This window comes from Fukomys damarensis, unplaced genomic scaffold (assembly GCF_012274545.1).
Source record: "Fukomys damarensis isolate Sample0158 unplaced genomic scaffold, DMR_v1.0_HiC HiC_scaffold_1, whole genome shotgun sequence".
Taxonomy (NCBI): domain Eukaryota; kingdom Metazoa; phylum Chordata; class Mammalia; order Rodentia; family Bathyergidae; genus Fukomys; species Fukomys damarensis.
Window position 1 is genome coordinate 36,411,582 of NW_022900913.1, and position 26,618 is coordinate 36,438,199.

The 26,618-nt window shown below is 42.0% G+C and overlaps 1 pseudogene; it reads right to left on the bottom strand.

The window, feature by feature from the left end:
• Positions 1-646: 646 nt before the first annotated feature.
• LOC104876135 lies at positions 647-26,618 on the bottom strand (annotated as a pseudogene).

Below are 26,618 nucleotides of genomic sequence, written 5' to 3' on the forward strand. Positions count from 1 at the left end.
ATTCCAAATTGACCTTTCCCTACATGAGGAATTGAATGTGTCCACAAATACGTTGAAGTCTCCTCACGCGGGATATTGAGAAGGGAGGAGAGCCCCCTTCTGGGCTCCTGGAGCTAGGTGGGCTTTGTGACTCCTCTGCCTGTGAATGCTGCTGAAGTAACACCGGCTGAGCTTCTGGATCCAAACCACAAGAACGTCCACTTCTTTCTCTTGGCTGGCTCCACCTTAGAGGACAGCTGCCCAGTGAAAAGTACTATTACCCTGAAATTGCCAAACTGTGAAAAGCCCAAGGTACACGGAGAGCCTCGTCAAAATAACATCAGGTCAAGTAAGAAAAGAAATATATTAGAGTCTATTGTGCATAGAAAAGAACAGTTTATGAACTGGGAGACTCTAGGGCCAGGAATTTAGCTCCATGATTCTGCCACCTGCCTCACAAGCTCAAGATCCCCAGTTCAATCCCAGGTACAGAAAAAAAGAAATGGGGAGACTCCAAAAACCCACAGTGGTAAGTTCCGCTCTCAAGAGTTACAGGGCAGTTCATAAAGCGTAAATGAGGAAATACATTGGTCTCTATCGTGACTGACCGTTGAACTCATACACTATTCCCGCCAGGGTAAGTGTGTTACTTGCCACTTGGGTTCGCTCATAAGCTCAGGTTCCTCTGCTTGCTAGCGCTGAGGAGAGCTGGGGTGCCCTTTTTGCCTCCGATGATCAGCCTTTCTGCTCCTTCCTAGAACGGAACAGAGGCGAAAGCGGCACAGAGACTATGCAGATCTCCACAGGGGCTTTCTCACTTTTGGCTGTTTTGTGCTCCTCTGTCCTCTTTCTTGCTTGAAGGAAACTGGGCTTCGGGCCTTCATTATCAGCACCTGCAAATTCTGTCGCTTTTTTTTTTTTTTTGGTCTGAGGAGAGGAGGGGATGTTCCTTATTTGCTCAACAGGAGGAAGTTTGGAGAGGTTGCTTATCTCTGAAAGAAAAAAAATAACTTCTGAAGTTCCATTAGAAGTAGAGCTGCATGTTACTCTGTGGCTGTTTGTGTTCAGCTTTGTCTTACTAACAAGAAAGGAAAGCTTCTACCTTGTTTACAAGCTTGCATTTCAGGAAAACCAGGATAACTTCTTTCTGTTAGAAGAGTAGGGGCTGCCTTACCCTAGAGTGCATTACTCTGAGTGGTTTCCATCTTGATTACATTTTCACACCACTCCCACCCCCAGCACTTTTTGGATCTTTTTCTCCCTTCAGCCGAGAGTGTGACTAGATCTTGAGCATTACTCTTATTAGCACATGTTGTTTCTCTTTTTCTGATCATGTGCAGACCTCTTCCAAACAGTCAAATTCATACCATTTTTGTTGTTCAGTCCCCGTGGAGAACATTTCCTGAGCCAGGGACCAGTTGACAAGCACTTAAAACACTTATGAGAACACTGTGCAAAGGGATGTTATCAGTATGACCAGCAGGATAATAATACCAAGAGTGAAAAATATCCCAAACCAAGAGTTAACCAACTAAACAGATCTACTGATTGTGCCTTCTCTATCAGGTGGGACATCGGGATCTGATCTTTCCAAACTCTAAGATTTAAAGCTAGGTATCTGCTTTTGAATAAAGACCTCTAGCTTGTTTCTTTGAGGGACAATGTAAAGAGTTTAGAATGCGGAAAAGGTGTGGTAGCACTTGTCTATAATCCCAGTTTAGCATTTGAGGCTGAGGCCAGCCTAGGCTACATAATGAGTTCAAAGACATTCTAAACTACATAGGGAGACACTGTCTCAAAACATAAAAGCTGGGAGGTTCTCTCACAGGATTTTGCCATACTGATTTAAATTCAGAAGGAACTGCCTGCGGTTTGTTTACCAAACAGGAAGTTACTAAGACCTAGTTTTAGTTTGTTCACAGGCTGTGGAGGGCATAAAGAAAAACTGAGGATCAAGTACCTGCAATATTCTATAAGCCCAAGAAATGCTCTGAGTTGCATTTTAGTGCTAAATCTAAGATAAGTTTGGATAGTGTTATCACACGGTGGATCTGACATTTGATTCCAGGCTCTTGTGTGTGATGAGAAATGAACAGCAAAAAAGAAAAAAAAAAAATAGCTAGCTGGAGATTTAGCTCAGTGGTTCCACCACCTGCCTCGCAAGTAAAGCTTCTGAGTTTGATCCCTGGTACCAAAAAAAAAAGTAAAAATAAAAATAAAGAAAAGAAAAGAAAAATAGCTACATTTATTGAAGATCATGAGAAGATGTGCTTGGGGCAGGTCAGTGCCAGCAGAAACTAAAAGGTTGGCACAAACAGAACAGTGGTTGGTGTCTGGGACAATAGGAAAATAAAAAGCACACACAGCGTACAGCTATACCAGGATTTCAGATGTTTAAAGGAGATGCACCACAGCTTATGTGCCTGTCACTGAGTCATTAGACGGACAGGAGTGACTGACAGGGTGAGTCATCTCAGATGCTTTCTGTACGCACAGAATTTCCTGTGTTTCACAGAATTCAATCTGACTAAATCATAAACATGAGATCCAGTCCATATTATGAACCATTTATAAGTTTCCAGTGGGGAACCAGTTATTGAAGATCAGGCTGTCCTGGGGATTCAAGTACTTCCTGGGTCTTTGTTATTTTGATTTCTGCTGCTGTCAGAACACAGAAGGAGGGTTGGCCCTGGGGTGCTGCCCAAACTCCAGTGAGCAGGGGCTAGCCTCCCAACCCTCATTGTACTACCTATACTAGATAGTATATGTTTCTTCTGAAAACAGAAAGACTGATTTCGTAGATAAGCCAGGATTTACATAATGTACCATCTCTTGTGAGGATTAGTTTATTTCAATAGGTGTTACTATGATAGACAGCTAAATTAGATAGAAACATTACATGCAGCCAGATAGGGCTAGGCCCTCAAGAGAGTAGGACAAAGGTGAAACATCCCAACTGTGGCTAGAGACACATCTGTTGGAGATGAGGCCTCAAGATTAAGACAAAATGACCAAGCCTGCATACTTCCTCAAAAGATAAACAAACAGCAGGCTAATGAAGTCTGGATAGACATCAGTCACCCCATGGGTGGCCAAGATCTCTGGACCCATCCTTTCCTAGGAAAGTCTTTGTTCTTCTCATGCACACTTACTACGTGACTTGTTTCCCATTGGATCGCTACTACTTAAGCAACTATACTCGTAGCCTTATTGGTTAATCATAGCTGTACCCTACAATGTACCACGTGGTTGTGCTCTATAAAACTTTCCTGCAAAGTGGGGTCCCCAGCTAACCACTCAGGTCTTTCTCAGGAGCTAGCCTCTCAATAAATATTTTCGTACTCTTATTTTTTTGGTACCGGAGCTCAAACTCAGGACCTTGCACTTGCAAAGCAGGCAGTGAACCACTGAGCTAAATCCCCTGCCCGATGTGTCCCTACTCTTAACATCCATTGTTCTAGAATGCATTCTTCGATCTTAGAGAACACAAACTCCTTATCAGAAAACTAACAGGTTGGGAGATATAATTATTTTCATATTTCATCTCCTGTATTGTATAGGCCCCAATAAGGCAGTCATTGAGTCATTGTAACAAATGCATTGAACCCTTGTTAGAGGAAGAAGTAGAAAAAAATGAATCTTCTATATATTGAATCAAAGTAGAATTCAAAGGGCTGGGGATTTAGCTCAGTGGTTGCACCACCTGCCTTGTAAGTGCAAGGTCCTGAATTTGATCCCCAGTACCAAAAAAAAAAAAAAAAAGTAGAATTCCAGGGAAATTACGGTGCTTAAATGCAGGTATACAAGTGAAAATTGCACACAAGCCTCAGTTAATTCATAAGGCAGTATTGTCCAAGTACATTATTGTTTTTTTTAAGTGAAAAACTAAAAAAAAAAAAAAATTTAACAAATGTTAACAGTCTATGTCAGACCCCCGCCCAGGCAAAAGAGAAAAAACTTCCCAGGCATTGCAGTTACACATCCTGAAAAGTACAAAACATAACATAAGGCCTGGATTGAAGATAAACACCTGCAGGTCCAGATACCCTTGGAGACTACTAGACTCCCTCTACCCCAGAACAAAAGACTTCCTCCACTCTGAGACAAAAAGTTCCCACTCCTGTTACTTTCCCTCCCCTACCCGAACTCCCCGAGAGAGTCTCCCCTTGCCCAAGCCCCCAGAGTTGATGGCTTTGTTTCCCTTGACTAACCTGCACCTAGGTCAGAAATAAATCCTCATTTGTCGCTTCATTTTTGCCTGCTCCAATGGTTTCCTTCATGCTTCAGTTTACCCTAATAGTCTACGGGAATATTACGCATTTTTAAAAAAATTTAAAGTCATATAAGTGTACTACTAGGAACTACTCGCATTCATTTGGTAAAATGTTTATAATTGGTGCCTTAAAGTCGTGTATGGTCACAGGCTGGAGCTGAGGATCCCCAAGGCTGAAGCAAGAAATTTAACACCTTTAACATAAGGTTACAGGTTTGCTGGCTCCCATCATGGAAAAAGAATTTTCAGGACATTTCAGTAAAAGAAGCATGAGAAAGATTAGAAGTAGATATTGGATGCACTCAAGAAAGAAGTGTGGGGCCAGAGATTCAGCTCAGTGATTCTATTGCCTGCTTCACAAGCTCAAGGGCCAGAGTTCGATCCCCAGTACCGAAAGAAAGTAAGGCGAGAAAGAGAGATTGAGGCACCTCAGAGTTGAAAACTCGGGATCTTTTGTGTTTTGGGAGGTGAAGACTCGGTAGAATTTGGTAATTTAGTTTTAGTCTTTGAGGGCGGGAGAGCATGGCCTATCTTAGTGGGCAATTCTTACAGGAAATGTCAAAAGGGGGTCCCTCCGTGAGTGAAAGAGGGTCATTTGCAAGTAAAAGGGAATGGGTGATCCATTTGCAGCTGAAAGGGAGTTTCCCAGGTTTGCTGTTCTGGAAGGGAAAAAAATAAATAAAGCGACTTCTGTTTTGAAGCTGCAGTTTTTCTTTAAAGTACAATTTGTAAGGCCTGGCGATTTAGCTCAGTGGTTCCAGCGCCTACCTCACAAGTACAAGGACCCAAGTTTGATCCCTGGTACCAAAAAGAAATTTTTTTTAAAAAAGTACAATTTGTAAAATTTTTATTTCCCTCTCTCCATTCTGCCTAACTTTATTTCTTCTATCCTACCTGAGTATTACAAATTTCTTTCTACTTGTTTTTGTTTTTGTTTGTGCCAGGGAGCAAACTCAGGCCCTTATGCTTGCAAGGAAAGCAGCAGCACCACAGAGCTAAATCCCCGGTCCCTATTTATACTCCTTGTTAGGTAAAAAGAGCCAAAAACCAGAACCAGACCAGAACCATAACAAGGCTTAATTATGGGGAGGATGTGGCAGGCTGTCTCTGAACAAGGGAGGAAAAACCAACATGGCTTCTTTTGTAAGGACGGGGGTGGGTCTTACAGGAGCTGCGGTGGGACTGAGTGATGTAGTTAATGGCTAGGGATTGGGGGAGCTTGTGACATCACTAAGAGGGGCTTGTGTCTTCACTAGCTAGGCCCATCTCAATGTGAGGGAAAGCTAACACTTCTCAGGTACCATCTCTAGAGATTATTCACAGGTAGGGTTCAAGAGGTACAAGGGTTAGTGCATGGAATAGTCCCTGGTTTATTGGGTGCCCTTTCATCAGAGTGAGGTAGCTCCAGGTGTAAGACAGTGATTTGAGTAATTTAGGAAGCAACTGAGAAGGGTCCATCAGGACATGGGAGGTGTTGGCCAGTGGTAAATGCTTATCTAGCATGTGTGAAGACTTGGGTTCCTTCAGCATCCCCAAGAAAAAGGAGAGGATCAATCAGAATTCTAGTGGAGGGCCAGGGATTCAGCTCAGCAGCTGGTCCTGATTTGAATCCCTGGTAGGAAAAAAAAAAAAAAAAGAGGGTCAGGAATTTCATAATTGTATCCTATTTATGTATGGAATTTAAGAATTCACTGGGCATGGCATGCACACCCATAAGTCTGTGAGGCAGGAGGATTGCCTGCAAGTTCATAACCAGGCTGGACTACATAGTGAGACCCTGCCTCAAAAAAGATAATAAATTAATTAATTTAAAAAGAAAGAAAGAAATTTAGTCAATTTGAGCTTGGAAAACACAGTGCTTCAGTGTCTGATGAATCTGGGACTTGTAAGGTCATTTCTCCTGAGGAGAGTTTTATGTAGCCCCCTGTTGTGGTAAGGGGTCTCTCTGCCCAGGAGATTCAAGCGTGTGGAATCACATAGCAAAAATATAAAGTTGTCTCGAAAGGGGCTGGTGATAATAGTAAGCCATGTGTACGAGGCTTATAGTCCTGCAAATATCAAAGGAGAAAGTTGTAAATCAAAGGAGGAGATTAAGAGAATCTTATTGGGAATAAAAAGTGGGCGTGGGGGGTTTGTCTCAGTGGCACTGTGCCTGCCTTCTGAGCTCAAGGTCCTGAGTTCAATCCCTGGTACCAGAAAAAAAATTTTTTTAGAAAAGAAAAAGACAAACAGGAGCCAGGCGTGGTGGTACATTCCATAATCCCAGCACTCGGGAGGCTGAGGCAGGAGGATCACTGTGAGTTCGAGACCAGCCTGGGCTACATAGTGAGTTCCAGGTCAGTCTCAACTACATAGTGAGACCCTGTCTAAAAAAACCAAAAAGAAAAAGACAAATGGCTTCAGGATTTCAAGGATCTGCTGCCTTAACTAGGTGCCAAGAAAATGGAGTCTTCTTGATTTTGTTTTGCTTTTTTTTTCAATTTTGGAAGCAAAACATGTACTGATACATTTTAGATATACACAGTGTTAACACCTATTTTAAGGAATTTGCACCTATGCATGACATACCCTGCCCCTTCCCTTCTTCCCTTTCATCCCTCCCCACTTCCTGATTTTGGTCTGTGAACCTCCAAAACTATGAGCTAAATAAAATTATTTTTCCTGGTAAGTAGACTTTGTCAGGTATTACGGTAACAAAAAGCTGACCAATATAGGCATTTTTAAAAATTTTAAATTCTTGTGTAAATTTGCTTTTATCCCTTTGGGAGTCATAAAAGCCCTAATTCATACTAGAAATACATGTAGGAAGCAGGAGTTTTAGAACAAGGTGAGAAAAAGTTCATAGGACCAGATAAAACCTAGCTTTGCCTTCAATTTCAGGAGGCTGAGTCAGTAAGATCACAAGTTTGAGTCCAGCATAAGCAATTTAGCAAGCCCCTCTGCTGAAGTCAGACTTTGCAAGGGAATAGATTTAATACGGGACACATAGGATTATTTTATAATATTCATGCAAAAAGTCAAATCCAAAGGAGCACACAAGATCTGTCCAATGTTAGGCCTGCCCTGAACCAACAGGAAAAAAGCAAACAGGCTGCTCTCAGCAAACAACAGTATTTTCCTAGTAAATAGGGTAAATGGCCTCAAAATGTGGAATACAAACCCCTCTGGTGCCAAGAAGCCCAGTAATTGTCCACACATCTGAACGGACTGTCCTTGGGCATCCAACTCATAAATATTCCACCCCAAATTCCCCCAGATCTGTATAAGCTGATTTCCTTTCCCAGTTAGTTCCTAGTATCTCTCTCTTGTTGTTAGCCCATCCACTCACGGATGAAATCTCTCCCAGCTCACTGCTGCTATCTCTTTCCCATTGTCAGCCCATCCACCCAGCTAGTTGCTAGAATAAACTTTTCTTTTTCACACAACAAAGAGCATGTTTTTTTTCTTTTTATTGAGTTTATCGGTACAATCTAGGTATACAATACAATTACATTCATTAATGGGATCTTGTACCTTTACATAATGGGTCTTGATTCTCATTTTTTCCCTGCCCTCCCTTCACCCCCACTTCCCCTCCCCATTTACAAACACTTTATTTCCATTTTTTCAGTTTCTCATATTTTTTTCTCTCCCTTATTACCTTTCTCCCACCCTTCCCACTTTCCCTACACCTTTAGCCCTTTACTTCCTATTTCACATTATTAATTATCTCATTAGGATCTTGGTACTATTATAGTTTTTCACACCAAAGAAACTATTCGGTATTTCAGTTAAAGAAATCTCTGTATGAACATTAAAAATAGGGAATCCTAAAATAAAACTAAAAAGGAAATTAAAAGAGAAAAGGCAATGATGTAACATTAAAATAATCCTTAATTCTGGAGATGAAAATTGTCCCTTAACATATTTAAATTGCTTCTTGAAAAGCCTGTTTTTGACAAGTGTATTCTTTATGACATTCATGAAATAGAGACCAGAAGAATCCAGCCAAGGTCCTGGATCCCACAGCAATGTCCTTTACAAGTCCAGCGAAAGGCCTAGAGCCCAAGGCAATGTTTCGTGCAAATCTGTATCAAGGATGTGTTCTGAGAAGGCCCAAAGGGCAATGGTGGAAGATAAAAAGTCTGCTCTGGTAGGGTGAAGGATCTGGGCCAAGACTGAAGTTCTGCACCGGAGCCAGGAAGCAATGATCAAGACAAAGACCAGAGCTCCCCTGACCTGAGTAGAAGCCATCCTCAGTGACAGTGAGGCCTTGAGCTCCTCCAAGATGAGAACAGCTGAGTTCTTATCAGGAAAGCCAGCCACAGGCTTCTGCAGGAAAATCAACAGCATACAATCTAACCCCCAGTTCTTCTTTTATGCCACTGGCAACAATTCTAAGGAGGGTCTTCCACATCCAGAACCATGCTGACTCAGTTCAGCTGGACGTTTCAAGTTGACCATTAGCTAATCTACCACACCCTGACTCAGTATAAAAATCCTTAAAAAGGGCTGGGATGTAGCTCAGTGCAAAAACCGTAGGTTCAATTCCCAGCACAGCAGCAGCAGCAGCAGCAGCAGCAGCAGTAGTAAAATCCTTAAAATACTGTACCTGTCAGTCATCCGATGATTCTACTGTGGTCCAGAAAACCATGCAATAATTGGCTTTCTCATGTTATAGACAAAAGGGTAATTTGTCAAGAAGTTTCAACAAAGCATAGGTGTGGATAACAAAGATGAAGAGTCTGAAATGCAGGCAGCAGAGCTTAGATCTTGGAGAGACTGACCCTTGAACTCCATAGTCAGCAAGAGTGCAGTGGACTCCAGGATTACTGGCCCCTCATCACGCTCCCCCACCTTGGGGTTCATCAGCAGTCTTCTTCACTTCTCGCTCTGTCAAGAGCCATTCTACATAATTGGGGGGGTCATTTCATAATTAACGTATGACTGTGGCTAAGGCCCAGTGTCACCTTGCTGTAGAGCCGGCTATGGCGGGTGGCCTCTGGTCACAAGTTGAGGCCTCAATGGTCCTGTGATACTGTGATGCCTCAGGGCTAGAGTACATCAGCTGATGACAATCCTGGTTCTTTGAAAACTGAGTAGTAATAAAAAAAATTTTTAAAAATAAATAAAGCACTGTGTGTTGGTGCATGCCTGTAATCCCAGAATTCAGGAGGCTGAGGCTGAGGCAGGAGGATCACTGTGAGTTTGAGGCCAGTCTGAATTACAAAGCAAGACCCTGCCTCCAAAAAATCGAAAGATTTCACTTGGTGGAAGGACTACCTCTTTATTAGCCTGCTATCTCATCCCACCTACTATTGTGAGAGTGCTCTCCTCACTGCCCTCATCAGCGAAAGATCCTTGGAGACCTAAGATCCTCATCAACATAAAATTACTGCCACCTCCTAGGTCACCTGATGCTCCCTTCGATTATCGTGTACCAATAAACAGTGGCCAGCTTGGGAGTCTTTACCTTTGCCCACTCTGAGGCCCTGACCTCCTGCCCCACCCCAACTATTTTGAAATTGTACAAGTCTCTATTGTCTTTCTCCCTTTAGCCCATGCCATTCCCCTTTCTAGGCAGTCGTAGAATGAAGTGCCCTCTGGTATCACTCTGACACTAGAAAGTATCAAAAGTAATATCAGAGGAAGGACCGAAGAAGTATATCAAAATGTGTTGTGCACGGGAAAGAGCAGTCTGTAAACTGGAACCTCAGAAGTGGAGAGAAAGAGCTGGAGGTTTAGCTCAGTGGTTCCGCTGCCTGCCTCGCAAGCACAAGGACCCGAGTTTGATTCCTGGTACCAAAAAAAAGTGGTGAGAAGCTCAGACCGTGGGAGTGCGAAGGTGCCTTAGAAAACATCCATGAGGAACTGTATTGATCTCTGTTATGATTGGCTGTGTGATTCGGTCACTGAATGTTGTGGTACCCATTGGTCCTTTCCATGTACTTATTGTTCTATTCAAATAGCTGGACAGGACAAGTAAAGAATGTATAAGCTTAACATTTACTGATGGTTTTTTAAAAAAGGAAGATGAACCGGGCTTGGTGGCGCACACCTGTAATCCCAGCACTCGGGAAGCTGAGGCAGGAGGATTGCTGTGAGTTCAAGACCAGCCTGGGCTGCATAGTGAGTTCCATGTCAGTCTCAACTACATAGTGAGGCCCTGACTCAAAAAATAAAAAAAAACAAAAAATAAAAAAGGAAGATGAGAAGTGCTCCAAAGAAATGCCCTGCAGAAAGGAGAAAATAAGCCTTGGACAAGGGATGAGCCACTGCAAGTGTGAGAGAACGGTGCCCACAAGACCAATGGCCACAGTCTTTTACATCTTCTGTTGTCAGATCCAGGCCGACCCACGCAGGACTCTCTGACCACTCTGCACATGTGCCGCTGTCGCGAGCCAGCGACGCAGAGCACTGTCCAGCAGTGTCTCAAACCTGAAAGAGCAGCGGGGTGGAGATGGGGCAGAGAGAAAGGAAGGACGCCAAGACAAGAGTCTGATCAAGGCGGCGTTTATTGCCGGCAAGCACCGGCCTTTTAAAGCAAAAAAACCACAAACTATTATGGGATGGGTTTACCATAGTAACTGCAAGGTCACACAGGAAAAGAGCAAGCAGGTTCACCAAAACAACCCACCGTGAGTAGTAGTAACCCGGACAACCACACATCTAAAGGTCAGAGACAAGAAACTGTAACTTTCAGGAATTCCACAAAGGAAACACTCTACCTGCTAAACTGGAGAAACTTAACACATATAGAGTTACTAAAGTTAACAATACTTACAACCAATACTCATGATCCCCACATGCCGCAGCTGTGCTGGAAGGGTGGCCATGACTGACAGGTCAGGCCCAGTTGTCCCGCCACCTTGCCATACCATAATTTCCTACCTTAATTCCTTTTAGGAATAAGCTGATTGATTCAATTTTGCCATACTGACTGACAAAAAAGAAAAAGTTAAATTTTGTTTATGGTTAGAGCTTGCATTTTGGGAAAATCAGGAGAGCTCAAGGATCAGTTATGGGTGGTGGGTGTTTGCTCTAGTTGTATACCCAAACTGTGACTTTCATTTTGGTTTCTTTCTTTCTTTCATTCTTTCTTTCTTTTTTGGTACTGGGGATCAAACTCGAGACCTTGCACTTGCGAGGTGGGCTGCAGAACAACTGAGCTAAATCCCCGGCTTCCATTTTGGTTTATTTCTTTAAAGTCTGAATAATAATTATTATTATTTATTTTTTATTTATTTTATTTTTTTTTGTTTGTTTGTTTTTTGTTTTTTGAGACTGGCTCACACTATGTAGTTGAGACTGACCTGAAACTCACTATGTAGCCCAGGCTGGTCTCGAACTCACAGCGATCCTCCTGCCTCAGCCTCCCGAGTGCTGGAATTACAGGCATGCACCACAAAGTCTGAATAATAAGATGTGCAGAAAGGCAGAAGCCAAGGAGCAGTGAGGTGGTAGATTGTGAAGGACCCTTCTTAGAGTCCTAGGAAAGGCCTGCCCCAGCTGAGGACCACTCAGTGACCCCAGTGTGCTTTGGAGCAGAAGAACTGCCCAGCTAAGACTTGCCTGAACTCCTGGCCCAGAAAATTATGAGGTATAATAAAGCTATCATTCTAAGTCATTAGGTTTTGGAGTAACTTGTGCTACTACAATAAATAATCCAAACCCTGCCCTCTAAACTTGTGTTGTCTAAAGCCAGGGATTTAGTTCAGTGGTGCCACCACCTGCCTCGCAAGCGCAAGGTCCTCAGTTTAATCCCTGGTACAAAAAGAAAGAAAGAAAAGAAAGAAAGAGAGAAAGAGAGAAAGAGAGAAAGAGAGAAAGAGAGAAAGAGAGAAAGAGAGAAAGAGAGAAAGAGAGAAAGAGAGAAAGAAGGAAAGAGAAAGAAAGAAAGACAAATAAACTTGTGCTGCCTATAAGATTAATTTGACAACTAATAATTTATAATCTTATGACTTGAACTTCATTGTTGGCTCAAATTTTAAGTATTTCTTTGTTATTCAGTTTGTAAGGTAATTATATCTTCTTTCCTGATTAGAATACATTTCTTATAGTACCTGCACGTAATACCATAAATAACATGATTGAGGTTTTTTTGTTTGTTTGTTTTTTGTTTGTTTGTTTTGGTACTGGGGATGGAGGGAACTTTCACTTGTAATGCAGGAGGCAGATTCACTGAGCTAAATCCGTCGCCCTGTGTTTTGTTTTTTGCTTTTTGAGACAGGGTTTCACTTTGTTGTTCAGGCTGGCCTTGAACTCGCTATGTAGCCCAGGCAGTGGTCCTCCTCCCTCTGCTTCCTAAGTGCTGAGATCACAGGGGGGCACCATCACGCCCAGCTTGAGGTACTGTTTTTTATTTATTAGAAAATTAGTGTAGGCAAAACATTTTTTTTCTTTTTTGCTAAAATTCCTGCCGTGTTTCCAAAAGAACCCTATAAAATCTTTCTTTTTTCCTTTCAGTATATAAATAAGCTGTCATTGAATGAAAAATATATCTCAGGGTCTTGGGAAGATAAGAAAATGACAGTGGGAATGTATGTATGTGGGTTACCTCTTCCTGACGTAATATTTTATATTTTAATTATTAGAGAAAAACATGTACAAGATACTAAGTGGTACCAAAAGTGCTAAAATAAAGGCAAGGCTTTACCAGTGATCATTAGAGTAAAAAATAAACAAGAATGCAAATGCAAGTCCAGGCAAGGCTCTGTGATGGCTTCCAGGACACCTGTCCCCTGGTACATGTCTTCTATAACCCCCTCTGCGTGAGTGGGGGCAGCTCTGTGAGTATGGTGAGGTAGACACTGCTTTGGTTGAGTCGCATTTGAAAAGACTCTAGCCAATTGGAGGTGGAGATTACTACAGAAAGAGATGCCTTCACGCTTATCTAGAAATAAATAGCCACAGTGTGAATAGTCTATGGAAAGAGGTGGCACTGTAGACCTAAAACCACGAGGACCAACTCTGCTGACTGGTGAACTTGAAGAAAACCCCCAAGCCTCAGGTAAGAATGCAGCCCCAAGCCAGGCGTGGTGGCCCATGTCTGTAATCCCAGCACTCAGGAGGCTGAGGCAGGAGGATCGCACCCCTCGAGTGCAGCCTTCTGAGACCTTGAGCAGGAAACCCAGAAATGGTGACGGAACTCCTAATTTAGGAAATTTGACAGACCATAAATTTGTGCTGTTTTTAAGCCATTAAACTCGTGATACTTTGTTATACAGCAATAGAAAACTAATACACTGATGCCTATCAGCTGCAATTCTGGTTACGCTACAAGAAAATGGTTCTGTACTTGAATAAGGTCAAAGATCAGAAATGGATATGGAAACAAAAGGAAGCTATTTTGCTAGGGATTTAGCTCAGTGGTTCCGTGCCTGCCTCTAAAGTACAAGGTCCTGAGTTCATTTTCTGGTACTGCAAAACAAACAAACAACAGCAAAAAAAGGAAAACTATTCTGATGGTAGTATTTCTAAATTGAGCCCTGTGGGTGGCCAGGGATTTAGTTCAGTGGTTCAGGTGCCTGCTTTGCAAGTGCAGGGACCCAAGTTCAATCCCTGGTACCAAAAATAAATAAATAAATAAATAAATAGACAAACAAATAAAATAAATTGAGACCTATGGTTAAATGTACATACAGTGTATGGAAAAACCTTGATCTCAAGAATAAAAAAGTATTTTGCATATCTTAGGCAATGAATCGCAACTTGCCTAAACCGTGCCATTCGATTCCCTTTAGCAGTGGTTTATGACAAGAGTAAGCATAGCTAATGAAATGTAAGCATAAATCTCCTTTACAGATGTTTCCTCATTACATAGAGAAGAAAGTCTCAAATGGGAAGGCTTTGTCCCCTCTGCCTTTTACCTCCTCTTCCTTCCTTGCATAGAGTAATGATGCCAAGATTGGGGGGCTGGGGATTTGGCTCAGTGGTTCCACTGCCTGCCTTGCAAGTGCCAGGTCCTGAGTTCGATCCCTGATGCAAAAGAAAAAAAAAAAAAAGATTGGCAGTGACAAATTTGTAAGTATTTGAGAACAAACCAACTTCTCCAAGAATAGTAGAATAAAAAGCACAAAGAAACCTTGTTTCCTAGTAACATGGAGCTACTTCATCAGCCTTGATATGCCTACTTCCAGACCCTACATAAAATAACTCTTAGTACAGCACTGTTTGGATTTTTGGTTAATGACAGCTGAATACATTTCTATCTGTCCCAGGGCTTTCTGTGGCTTATCTTATTTTAAATACAAAGCTTTGCTCTGTGCCTCAGAATTCCCATTAAGTCTCCACACAGAAATTTGTTTCTGTGCCCTAGCTTTAATGACTCACTTTTGTTGTGAGGATAATATCCAGTACCTAAACTCTTTCATGGCATGGGCTCTAAATAACTGTTGAGCTGCCTTTTAACATCTTTCTCCACTCAAGCCCTATGTATCCAGAAATGCTTGAACTTCCACCGAAGTCAGCTAACTCTTATCACTGAACACCCTAGATGCTGAGACGGTATTTGTGCCCTGATGTCCAGCACACTGCACAACTATGAAGGCATTTGTTGCACAGATGAGTGCAGAGATTCAACAGCTACACACACACACACACACACACACACACACACACACACACACACATTTCATTTGTTTGTTTTTTGATAGTTCCAGAGATCGAACTCAGGACCTTGTGCTTTCAAGGCAGGTGCAGCACCACCGAGCTAATACCCCAGCCAACAAACCTATATTCTTGAAAAAGCAGCCATCTCCTAAAATACCCTCCCCAACCTCTCTCCGCAGAGCTGAACCTTATCAATTACTGCCTTCCTCCAGAAACGTTCCAATCTAGGCAACATCCCTAGCTGCCCATATCTCTCCCACAGGCGGTGGCATTCTCGCTCACCCTGCCACTCTTAGCTTTTCTATTTCAACATTAGCCCTAGAAATTCCGGGACCAACAGGCTGGGGATGTAGCTCAATGGCGCTGCGCATGCCTGGCAAGCACCGGGTCCTGAGTTTGATACCTGGTACTGAAAAAAAAAAAAATTCCCATACTGAGCTTTTCCCCTTTAAACTGACAAATTTTACTCCCTTCAGTAGCTGTTCAACTACATATTTACCAGTTCCTAATGAACTACATTTACATCAGCTTTGATGCTATTTGCAAAAAATTCAAAAATCAAGTCATGGTACATTTATTAGGTTCATATGAAAACATAGGTAGAATGTGCAGCATTCTATAGGAATATTCTACGGAATAGGAACATTTCCTTCTTTTTCTTTTTTTCGTACTGGAGATCGAACTCAGGACCCTGCACTTACAAAGCAGGTGGTTGCACCACTGAGCTAAATCATTGGCCCAAGGAACACTTCTATAAAAGATACATTTTCTTTAAAAAGAGATATTTGTGTTTTGAATTTTTGAAAGATATTGCCACATGACTATCTTTTCTTAAAATTGAGCTCTCATTCCCACCAACAGTGACAGGACCTGTTTCTTCATGCCAGTCAAGGCCTGCAGATCAAATTTTACATCCTTGTCAATATGAGAGAGGAAAAATGGCATTAACTTGGAGTTTAATTTGTTTTTCTTTTCTTATATGGTGTGCACACCATATGTTAAATATTTATTTTTTTATTTTTTACTTTGTTGGGTACCGGGGATTGAACTCAGGACGTTGCGCTTGCGAGGCAGGTGGCAGAACCACTGAGCAAAATCCCCGGCCCTCTCTATGTTAAATATATATGTAAATCTTGTTGCCAACAACCAAGTCTAGTCTGGCTAGTTTATCCAGAACTATGATCTCTTAAAGGCGATTACAGACTACCACTTGAGATTGCTGAGGTAATAAACTTAAAGATAAACTTCCAGGAACACCAAAAACCACGCAATAAGCTGATCTGAAGTGGATACGACTAGTACCTCCTTCATCAAACATGGGATATCAGAGACTCACCACCCCTGTAGCTGCTCCTGCCTTCATTCTCAGTGCTACCTCTAATTAGGTAGTCACGTTCGCACTTTTTCATGTCACCTACACAAAATAAGAAGCCCGCTTTGCTCATCTCTAAAGCAGTCTCCAGGTGTGTCTGTTGGCCAAAGTCAAGATTGCATCCTTGGCTGTTAGCTGGGTGAGAAGCTGGCGATCAAGTTCTTTCACCAGTTGGGGAAGGCAAAATACATAATGTGAATCCTTCCCCAAACATAGGCAGGTATTCAAGCTATGACAAGAAGTCTTGACTAGGGCCAGGGATTTAGCTCAGTGCTTCTGCTGCCTGCCTTGAAAGCTCAAAGTCCCGAGTTCGATCCTCAGTGAAAAGAGGAGGAGGAGGAGGAGAAGAAGAAGAAGAAAAGGTGGTGGTGGTCTTAAATATAAGAAATAATCCACCCTAGGGCCGGGGATTTGGCTCAGTGGTGCTGCTACCTGCCTCGCAAGCACAAGGACACAAGTTCAATCTTCGGTACAAAAAAAAAACAAACAAAAAAATCCACCCTAATACTCTATACCATCAACAGGCAACCACTCTTTATATTTAGTTTTAAAAATAAAAACAGATGCTCCCCTCAATATCCTGTACGTTCCCACTCACTTCCTTCCTTCTTAAACACCTTCCTTTCCCAGAAAAAGACATATGGTTTAGATAAATAATGACTCCAACACTCTCCTGTGCTTAGAGGAGGAGCTGTTGGAAGAGGATTGGATCTTGGGGTGTTAGAGCTGAATGTGACGGCGATGCTATAAGGTGGGACCTGGAACCAAGAGGTAGGTCACTGCACACATGGCATGGAAGGGTACATCTCCCTCTCCAGCTCCTCCCTTGTCTCTCTGCCTTTTGGCCACCATGATTTGAGCAGATTTCCTCCTCCGGACCCTCTGTCATGCCATTTCTTCCCGGGAGGCAGCCAAACATGGACTGAAATCTCTAAACACGGTGAGCCAAAATAAATCTCTCCTTGAAGTTGTGGGTGTTAGATACTGTCTCAGTGACATGATAGCGATTCAAACACCTTTAAGTTTGGATTTATGACGATATAGTTTATGTTATTTGATCACTTTTGTGTAGAAGCCAGGTATTGCTAGCCATTCCAGTGTAGAAATGGTCCCAAGGTGTATACAGCCTCTGCTGTGGAGCGCACCTAGCACTGTGGCCGGGCATTCCAACTTGAAGGTGCAGTAGCCGGGGTTAGGTCCCCGTGACCTGGCATCACTTGGCACTGGAAGTGAGTACAGAGGGAAGGAGATGCCAGGTTACAGATGCATGGATCTAAGAGCTGGTCCACGGAAACATTTTTCAACCACCTGACCAGGTAAATTTAAGGGGACTTTTCAATTTGTTACCAGCATTTAGTCAGAACTTAAATTTGCCCTGTCAGGGAAGTGTTTTGTAGTACAGCACATTTAACTACAAATACACTGTGACTTTTGTCATGATGATAATGATGTGATATATGAACGTATCAAGAAAGGAGGGTCAGTGGGAAGAGCTAGAGCACTTACGGTGCGTACCGCAGCTAGTCTTGCCTTACACTTGACACTTGTGGTTTCCTGTTATGCACTCCAATGTGTTTTCTCTAGTCACCACAGAGCTTCTTTCTGGTTCCGGTTTCTTACTTGAATAAGTAATATAAACCCTCATCTCAGAGGAGATGGAGTCTGTGATCACCATGCCCTTCCTAGGCCCTCATGATTGATTACCGTCCATCTACCACTAATGGGGCACTTAAATGCCAGCCCTTCAGAGATGGTTGCCATGTTCTTGTCTTCTGTCGTGATGAAGGCAAAGGGTCCTGTGGTCAGCAACATCTTATAATTAACTGCTCTGAACTATAAACTCATAGAACCTAGAGTTACAGGCATAGGAAACACTAGTTCCCTAATTTCTACAGCTCGATTCCTGGACCTGTCTAAATTTGTCGAGTTAGCTGATTTACTGTGTCTTTAAAGTCATGCCCCATCCTCCCAGAGTATAATTTCTGATCCACCACTTTCAGCCATAGCTTCCACAGGTACCTCTGTCTCTTGGTCAGGCCGACATCTTCTAGGTGATGCACATGTAACAGGACCAGTAAACCCCAGGCTAATTGTTCCATTCCTACATCTCCTTTGCAAGAAAATGAATCCCTTGATCTGTCATAAGGCATGGGATTCTGGACCAGAAATTAAGAATCTCGTGCACTAGGCCAGACCATGCCAAGAAGGCAGGTCTATTTCTGTTAAAATGAGTCACAGTTCTTTCCAAGGATTGAAGTGGAAAGGACAGTCAAGCTGATTGACTCCTTCAGGTTCACTGTTGTTTTGTGTCAGAAATGCACCATCAGTCTCTGTGTTAACAGGCGGAAAATTTTGCATCAGTAGAAGCTGGGTCATCCTTACTACTTTGTTATTGGTGTTGGTGGTGGAGGATTTGGTGGTGGGGGGGTGCTTCTCGCGGTGTAGTCCAGGCTGGCCTTGAACTTACTCTGTACTGACATCCAACTCCTGGCAATCCTCCTGCCTCAGCCCTCCAAGTGCTGGTATTACAGATGTGCACACCACGCCCAGCGGTCATCATTTACTATGTAGACTGAACTGTGTTCTCCAAAATTCATATGCTAAAACTCTACCCACCAGGAGCTCAGAATATGGCTTTATTTAAAAATGGGGTTCTAGGGCCGGGGATTTAGCTCAGTGGTTCTGCCGCCTGCCTTGCAAGCACAAGGACCCGAGTTCAATCCCCAGTACCCCCCAAAAAATATATATATAAAATGAGGTTCTTACAAATTAGTTCAGATGAGGACATACTGGAGTGTGGACCCTTTAAATTCATATGTTGAAGCTTTAACACCAACGCCATAGAATGTGACTGGGGCATTTTAAAAGGTAGTTAAGATAGAGTAAAGGCTACCATAAGGATGGGCCCTAATCCAATATGACTTCTCTTTGTGTTCTCACGTATGCCCAAGAGACGTCAGAGCTGGGTGCACTGGGAGAAAACACCATGGGAGAAAGAGAAGGCAGCCATCTGCTGGCCAAAGAGAGAGCCAGCAGGAGAAAACAAAATCAAAGCCAAACATTTTGCCTATCCAGCCCCCAGAACTATAAAAACAAATGTCTGTTGTTTGTTTGTTTACTTAGTTAATTAGATAGTTAGTTTTGAGACAGGGTCTCACTCTGTAGTTGAGACTGACCTGGAATTCACTACGTAGCCCAGGCTGGTCTCAAACTCACAGCGATCCTCCTGCCTCAGCCTCCCGGGTGCTGGGATTACAGGCATGCGCCACCACACCCGGCTGGCAAATGTCTGTTGTTTAAAGGACCCAGTGTTTAGTATTTGGGCAGCTCCAGAAGACTATTATAAATAGCCATATACTGTTTAGCTAAGATTGTGTTAATCTACTCTAGAAAAGGTACCACACTGGCCCAGCAGCTTCAACTGAGACTACTTCTTAGCTAAGATAGATAGATAGATAGATAGATAGATAGATAGATAGATAGATTACATGTATTTATATTTTATTTTATTTTTGTTTTGCTTTTTGGTTTTGGGTCCTGGGGATCAAATTCGGGACCTTGTGCTTATGAGGCAGGCAGCAGCACCACTGAGCTAAATCCCCAGCCCAGCAACCATATATTTTTGCTTGTTTTGTTTTTGTTTTGTGGAGGTGGTGGGCAGACTGCTGAATTAAAAAGAATAAGTTGAAGATCTCAACTACTGCATTCTTTTGTCTTTTTTTTCTTTTTTTGGTACCGGGGATCGAACTCGGGTCCTTGTGAGGAAGGCAGCAGAACCATTGAGCTAAATCCCAGGCCCACATTCTTTAGGCTTTAAGCATGGCAGGGATTTTTGCACTACCCAAGGGTGTGATATTTTATTTTGGTTTGCTCTTTTGGCTGGGACTAAGGGAATTTTCAGGGTTCCACATGGCCTTGCTCATTATAATAACTCTTATTTCCGAGTCTGAGAATCTGACATGGCTGTGACAACAAAACCAAGTATGTTTACTCCAGTTATGAATTCAGATTCGTGTTACCAAATCGGTTTGTGGCCCGCGTCACCTACAGGGAAGCAAGCCTGGACCAGAGTTTTATTCGCTACCTGGCCTTGAGTGATAAAAGAACTTCAGTTTTATGGGGGCGATTTCTCTTGGGCTCCTGGTCACCTATCTATGACTTCTTTTGATTAGATAGTTGAATATCACTGTGGACTGACTACTTTTCCTGAGGGTGTTATACTCTTAAGTATTCCTATGGACCCCTTTAAGCCAATACCCTTAGCTACCCCTCCAGCCTTTCCGCTCATTGCAGTAATTTTGTCCATTTAGTTTCTGATGATTAAGGGCCACCACCCACCTAAATGCCTAATTTGAGATCACTACTGCTATTTTCAGTGAACCTAGTTCAATGATCTCTCTTCTTTTTTTTTTTTAGACAGGGTCTCACTATGTAGTTGACCTGGAACTCACTATGTAGTCCAGGCTGATCTCGAACTCACAGCGATCCTCCTGCCTCAGCCTCCTGAGTGCTGGGATTACAAGCATGCGCCACCACACCTGGCTTGATCTCTCTTCTTTAAAGAGGAAAGCCACCTTTGAACATTCTAGCAATACTGATTCCCATGCACCCAATGCATTTTTTTCTCTTTTTAAAAACCAAATGTTTTATTTAATCACCAAAAATAAGAAAAGAAACCATAACATTACTTAAGAAAGTATAGCTGTAAAAACTCAAGCAAGACAGGCAATACTTTATTAAGTCCCTAAAATAATGTTTCATAGAGGAAACTCTAAAAGTATAGACTGGACATTTTCTTTTGTCATCAATATCGATTTCTTCTAAAAGACATTGGGAGGGCCGGATTTAGCTCAGTGGTTCAGACACCTGCCTCTCAAGCACAAGGACTGGAGTTTGATCCCCAGTACCAAAAAAAAAAAAAAAAAAAGACATTGGAATTTCTTTGGGGTTTCCATGTACAAACTAAAATTGATTGCTTAGAATAATTCAGCCTCACCACAAGAATGAAAACAGTTTGTAAAAATATTTGCTTAGCCAGGTAGAGTGGTACATATGTGTCGCGAGTGTCTCAAACCTGAAAGAGCAGTGGGGTGGAGGTGGGCAGAGAGAAAGGAAGGACGCCAAGACTAGCGTCTGATCAAGGCGACGTTTATTGCCGGCAAGCGTCGGCCTTTTAAAGCAAAAAAAACAAAACAAAACAAAAAAAAAAAAACCCACAAACTATTATGGGATGGGGTTACCATAGTAACTGAAAGATCACACAGGAAAAGAGCAAACAGGCTCAACAAAAACAACCCACCGTGGGTAGGAGTAACCCGGACAACCACACATCGAAAGGTCAGAGACAAGAAACTGTAACTTTCAGGAATTCCACAAAGGAAACACACCACCTGCTAAACTGGAGAAACTTAACACATATGGAGTTACTAAAGTTAACAGTACTTAAAACCAATACTTATGATCCCCACACATATGTGTAATCCCAGCACTAGGAAGGCTGAGGCAGGAGGATTACCATGAGTTCAAAGCCAGCCTCGACTATGTCACTACAATTATTTTCTTGCTTCTATAAATGATGTATCATCTGTGTCCTGGAACATAGCCATAGGGTAGCTTTTCCAGTCTTGCCTAATATTTGATTCTAGTGCACCGAATCTCTGAGCTTTTGATTTGTTTTTCCTTCAGCAGACATGGAAAATTAAATATGGAGCATGGCTTCATCCATATTTTTAGGAACTAATAAATTAGCAATTTATACCATCCCTCGGAGTCCTTGGCAGTATGTTAATAGTTTGTCCCAGGACAGCATTCCCCAATCTAAAATTTTTCCTTTATTCCACTCTGTTCCACCCCCCTTACTGAGTTTATTGGTACATTTTAGGTATACAGTACAGTTACATTCATCACTGGGATCTTGTACCTTTACCTGACAGGTCTTGGTTCTCATTTTTTCCCCATACCCCTGCCCTCCCTTCACCCCTCCTCCCCTCCCTATCCACTTCTGCTATCTTTCACCTCCCCAGTCAAATGCCCTCAGAGTGTACCCGCTACGGACTTGGGTGAGCATCTGCTGGAAGTGTGAGTCACCTTCTCATGCACTATAACTTCTGTGGGCCTCCAGCTGGATCGTGCTTCCCTTTACCCAGTACGTGGAGGCCCACTGCTGAGCACCATGACTTCATAACTTGGCAGTTTGAACGGTGTTCTGCTCACGATGAGTTCAGCTGGTATTTCATGACCAGCAGAGACTGGGTTACAGGCTTATATCTTGGTTAACTGGGTAGACCTACTCCCAATAGACATTTCTCAAAATAAAATAAGGATATTCAAAATATGATGGGAAGCCAAGAGTAGGATAAATGCACATAGTATAGTATGTGTATTTCTTTTTATTTACTGTTTGTCTACTGTTTATTTAGTGTCTTGTATTAACTTTTCCCATTATGCATTTTGTCTTGCGATATTATCTATTACTAAAAATTGATATACAGTCAGACTAAACCGTCTTTTTTCTAAACAGTCTTTTACACATAATTTGTTTCTGTCAAACCTAGAAAAAACCCTATGTTTCCTTCCAGTGTTTTTTCTTTTTCTTTTTACATTTGATATGTTTACTAATTTATGTCTAATAATTATGACTTGATTTCCATGAAAAGTCAACCACTTTTTAATTTAGAATTTCATGTTGTGTTTGCATTTTTAGCAATAAAGTAATTCAGTTATGTAAATGAATAGTTCATTTCCAAATATTCTCAACTCTAATTAAAACAGTGGGAAAAAGTGATTAACTAAATATATAAATAGGAAAGGAAAATTTATACTAACAGAATTAATACGTTTTTGCTGGACTGAATTTTAAGAAACCTAGTCCGTATCCATGTCTCCTGATGAAGCAATTTATAGAAGTAAAATCAGAGATATCAAAGCCTTTACACATGAAATTTTGTCACACTGTCTCCAGTGGGAACTTGGGGTGGAAGGGGGAAGACAACATCTTCTGCAGTCGGTAATTTAAAAATTCTCAATTTTTATCCAACTCTTTCAGTTATGCAGATGGTTTATATCAAAATAGAATAAAATGATTATTTTGTGTGGGGCTTTAATATTTTATTAGCATTTTTTAGGTTCGGGGATTTAGCTCAGTGGTGCCGCCGCCTGCAAGGATGGCAGTTCAATCTCCGGTACCAAAAAAAAAAAAAAAAATTAAAATTAAAAAATTTTAAGTGATGGAATGGAGACTGGTAGAAAAATACAGCCTCTCTAGGACCTGGAACTTGGTCCTAGAGACACTTGGAAAAGAGCAACTTGATGAAAAGGGGGAAACAAAGAGCAGATCTCAGGGAATCAGGAGAGAGCTGACAAAAACTAGAAACTACAGAGAAGCTGGAAAAACAGAGCACAATGCAAAGAAAACAGCAGTGCGTCTGGAAAGCTCCCCCTGGCTCCTGGGGAAAAGGACCAGGGAGAAAAAACACACTGGGCTGGCCCTGCGAATCCTAAGAGAAGCCCAGAGTTACTGTAGACTACATAAACAACATAAGGAGTTTTACTCTGAAAGCAGCTCCTTCCGCGCGGCAGGCTGGCGCTAGAGGGGAAGTCCAGGGTACAGCTGTCACATTTGATTTTGGGTTTTTTGTTTGTTTGTTTGTTTGTTTGAGACAGGGTCTCACTATGCAGTTGAGACTGACCCGGAACTCACTATGTAGCCCAAGCTGGTCTTGAACTCACAGCGATCCTCCTGCCTCAGCCTCCTGAGTGCTGGGACCCGGCACAACAGCTATATTTGAGAGGGTTTACTCAGAAAACATTTGGAGAATGGATTGTTTAAAACTGAGCCAGAGGGCTGGGGACTTAGCTCAGTGGTTCCACCTCCTGCCTTGCAACACAAGGACCCGAGTTCGAACTCTGGTAACAACAACAATAGAGCAACTATAGAGCAACTGTACTTCAAGGTCTCTGGTGTCAGCCTCCCGAGAGACAGTTGCAGAGAGAACACAGGCTAGACACAGGCTAGACCTGCATGAGAAGTTTAAGCTCAGGTCAGGAAGGACACAGGGACGCTGTCCTCTGTTGTGCGAAGCCAAGCCAGCAGTGTGTAGCTTTTGGACTGAGTTGGTTCTGAAAGTGCTGGCCCAAGTCCAACAGTCTGCTTGAACCCTTTCCCTGCTGCCTACATCCGGTACAGAATTCAGTGGTCCGCTTGCTTTCTCTATCCACCAATAGGAGAAAGGACATCCCTCAGTTTAGGCAGTGGCCACACCTTGGGGAGTATAGACAGAGGGGCTCCTGGAGCAGTCAGGGCACCTTATAAACCCACACACTGTAAAGACAGACAAAGAAAGTTATGGCTTGAGGTGCACAGAGGAACGTGGAAAGTGGGAGTTGTTGGAGTGACTACGCCCAATGGGACAAGCAGGGCAAGATTCAGTATTCACACCCCAAATTTGACTACAGAAAAAAAAGAGGCCTTAGCACAGCTCAATATCCCTCTTCTATATCTGATAGATTCCAGTACTCAGGCCGTGGAAAGAAATTATTCATTCAAAACATGGAGCATGGGGAAAAAATGAGAACCGAGACCTGTCCTGTGAAGGTACAAGATCCCAATGATGAATGTAACTGTACTGTATCCCTAAAATGTACCAATGAACTTAATTAAAAATAATATCACAAAAACATGGAGGAAGGCCGGGGATGTAGCTCAGTGGCACCGCGCCTGCCTGGCAGCCCAAGGTCCCAAGTTCTATCCCCGGTACCACACACACACGCACACACACACACACACACACACAAGGAGGAATTCTTTTTGGATTAATTTTTCTTTCTTTCTCTTCTTCCTCCTCCTCCTTCCTCTCTCTCACACACTCTCTCTCACACACCCCCTTCATTTTTTTTTCAGATTGAGATTTTAAACTTTTTCTTTTATGTTTCACATTTCTATTTTTCTTTATTTTATTCTGCTTTTACTTTTTTCTTTTTATTTGTTTTTGTTCTTTTTATCTGATTCTATCAGTTCTCTTTTAATCCTTAATAGAATCATTTATATTCTTTTCTCATTCTCAGCTTCCTTTGATTTATTTTTCAAATTTTACTTCTTTTTTTTCTCCTATTCCTTATTCCCTCTGTTCTTACTAGTATAATCATTAATCTTTATTTTTTAAATGATTAATCTTTATTAATCTTTAGATATTTAGTTAACTACGCTATCATTGTTGAACTGTTTTCAATTGGTTTTTTTTTGTTTTTTGGTTTTTTGAGACAGGGTCTCACTATGTAGTTGAGACTGACCTGGAACTCACTATGTAGCCCAGGCTGGTCTCAAACTCACAGTGACCCTCCTGCCTCAGCCTCCCAAGTGCTGGGATTACAGGCGTGCGCCACCACGCCCGGCTTTTTAAACTGTTTCTTGAAGCCAATCATTAATTCTCCTTTTTATTTTTCTTGCTTCTTTTTTTTCTAGTTCTGGGGGTCAAACTCAGGACCTTGCACTTGTGAGGCAGGAGGCAGAACCACTGAACTAAATCTCTGACCTGTGTGGCACTTTGGTGGCAGCCTGGTTTTGTCGTCATCTTTTATTTTCTATTTCCCTTTCTACTGAAGACAACTGTTGCTGCAGTCCATCACAATCTTTTCCTTTTTTTTTGTCTTGCTTCTTCAAAAAGATTTTTGTATTCTGTGACTATTGTGTATTATTTGTTCAATGCAATGTACAATCTGCTTCCAATTTTTTACTTGCGACTTTAAATCCTGAATTTCATCCTCCTGTTTATCGCATTGTCATATAACAGTACCCAGTTCCTCCTGCATAACATGGAATTTGGTCTTTGGAAATCCAGTCTGTGTCTCCGTTCCGATGTCTTCACTAACATCAGACAAAATCTCATCATCTGTATGGTCAGGGGAGCCTTCTTTGGGCAGCTGCCTTCAATATTGCCAATTGTCTTTGCAAGTAAAAAGTCTGAGAAATCCCTTGGAATGGAAACTTTGGGAATTTATACATTGCAGTAGTACAATGTAACACTTAAGTCTGTTTTCCTTCCTTTATTTGCAGACTATACCTTGTTTTGAACCTTGTTATGGGACCATTGTTTTTGGTCTCCAGTTTAGCTTCTGAGTGTAGATGAACTTATCCCTTTACACTCTAGCAGACCTCTTACATTATAATCGTCTTCCTCCTCATATAATTTATTTTGTTCCAGTCAATTTGACATTCATTGTCAAAACGGTAAGACAAGGGTCAATATATCTATATAATTATTGAATTAAAAAGTCAATTTTCAGATAATCTGTCATTTTTTTTTGAAATATTATATTTGCTGTACAACAGATTTTCCTGTATGTCTTCTGTTAAATATCCCTCACCTTAAGATGGCCACTACATAAAAAGAATAGCCTTCTTCCCAT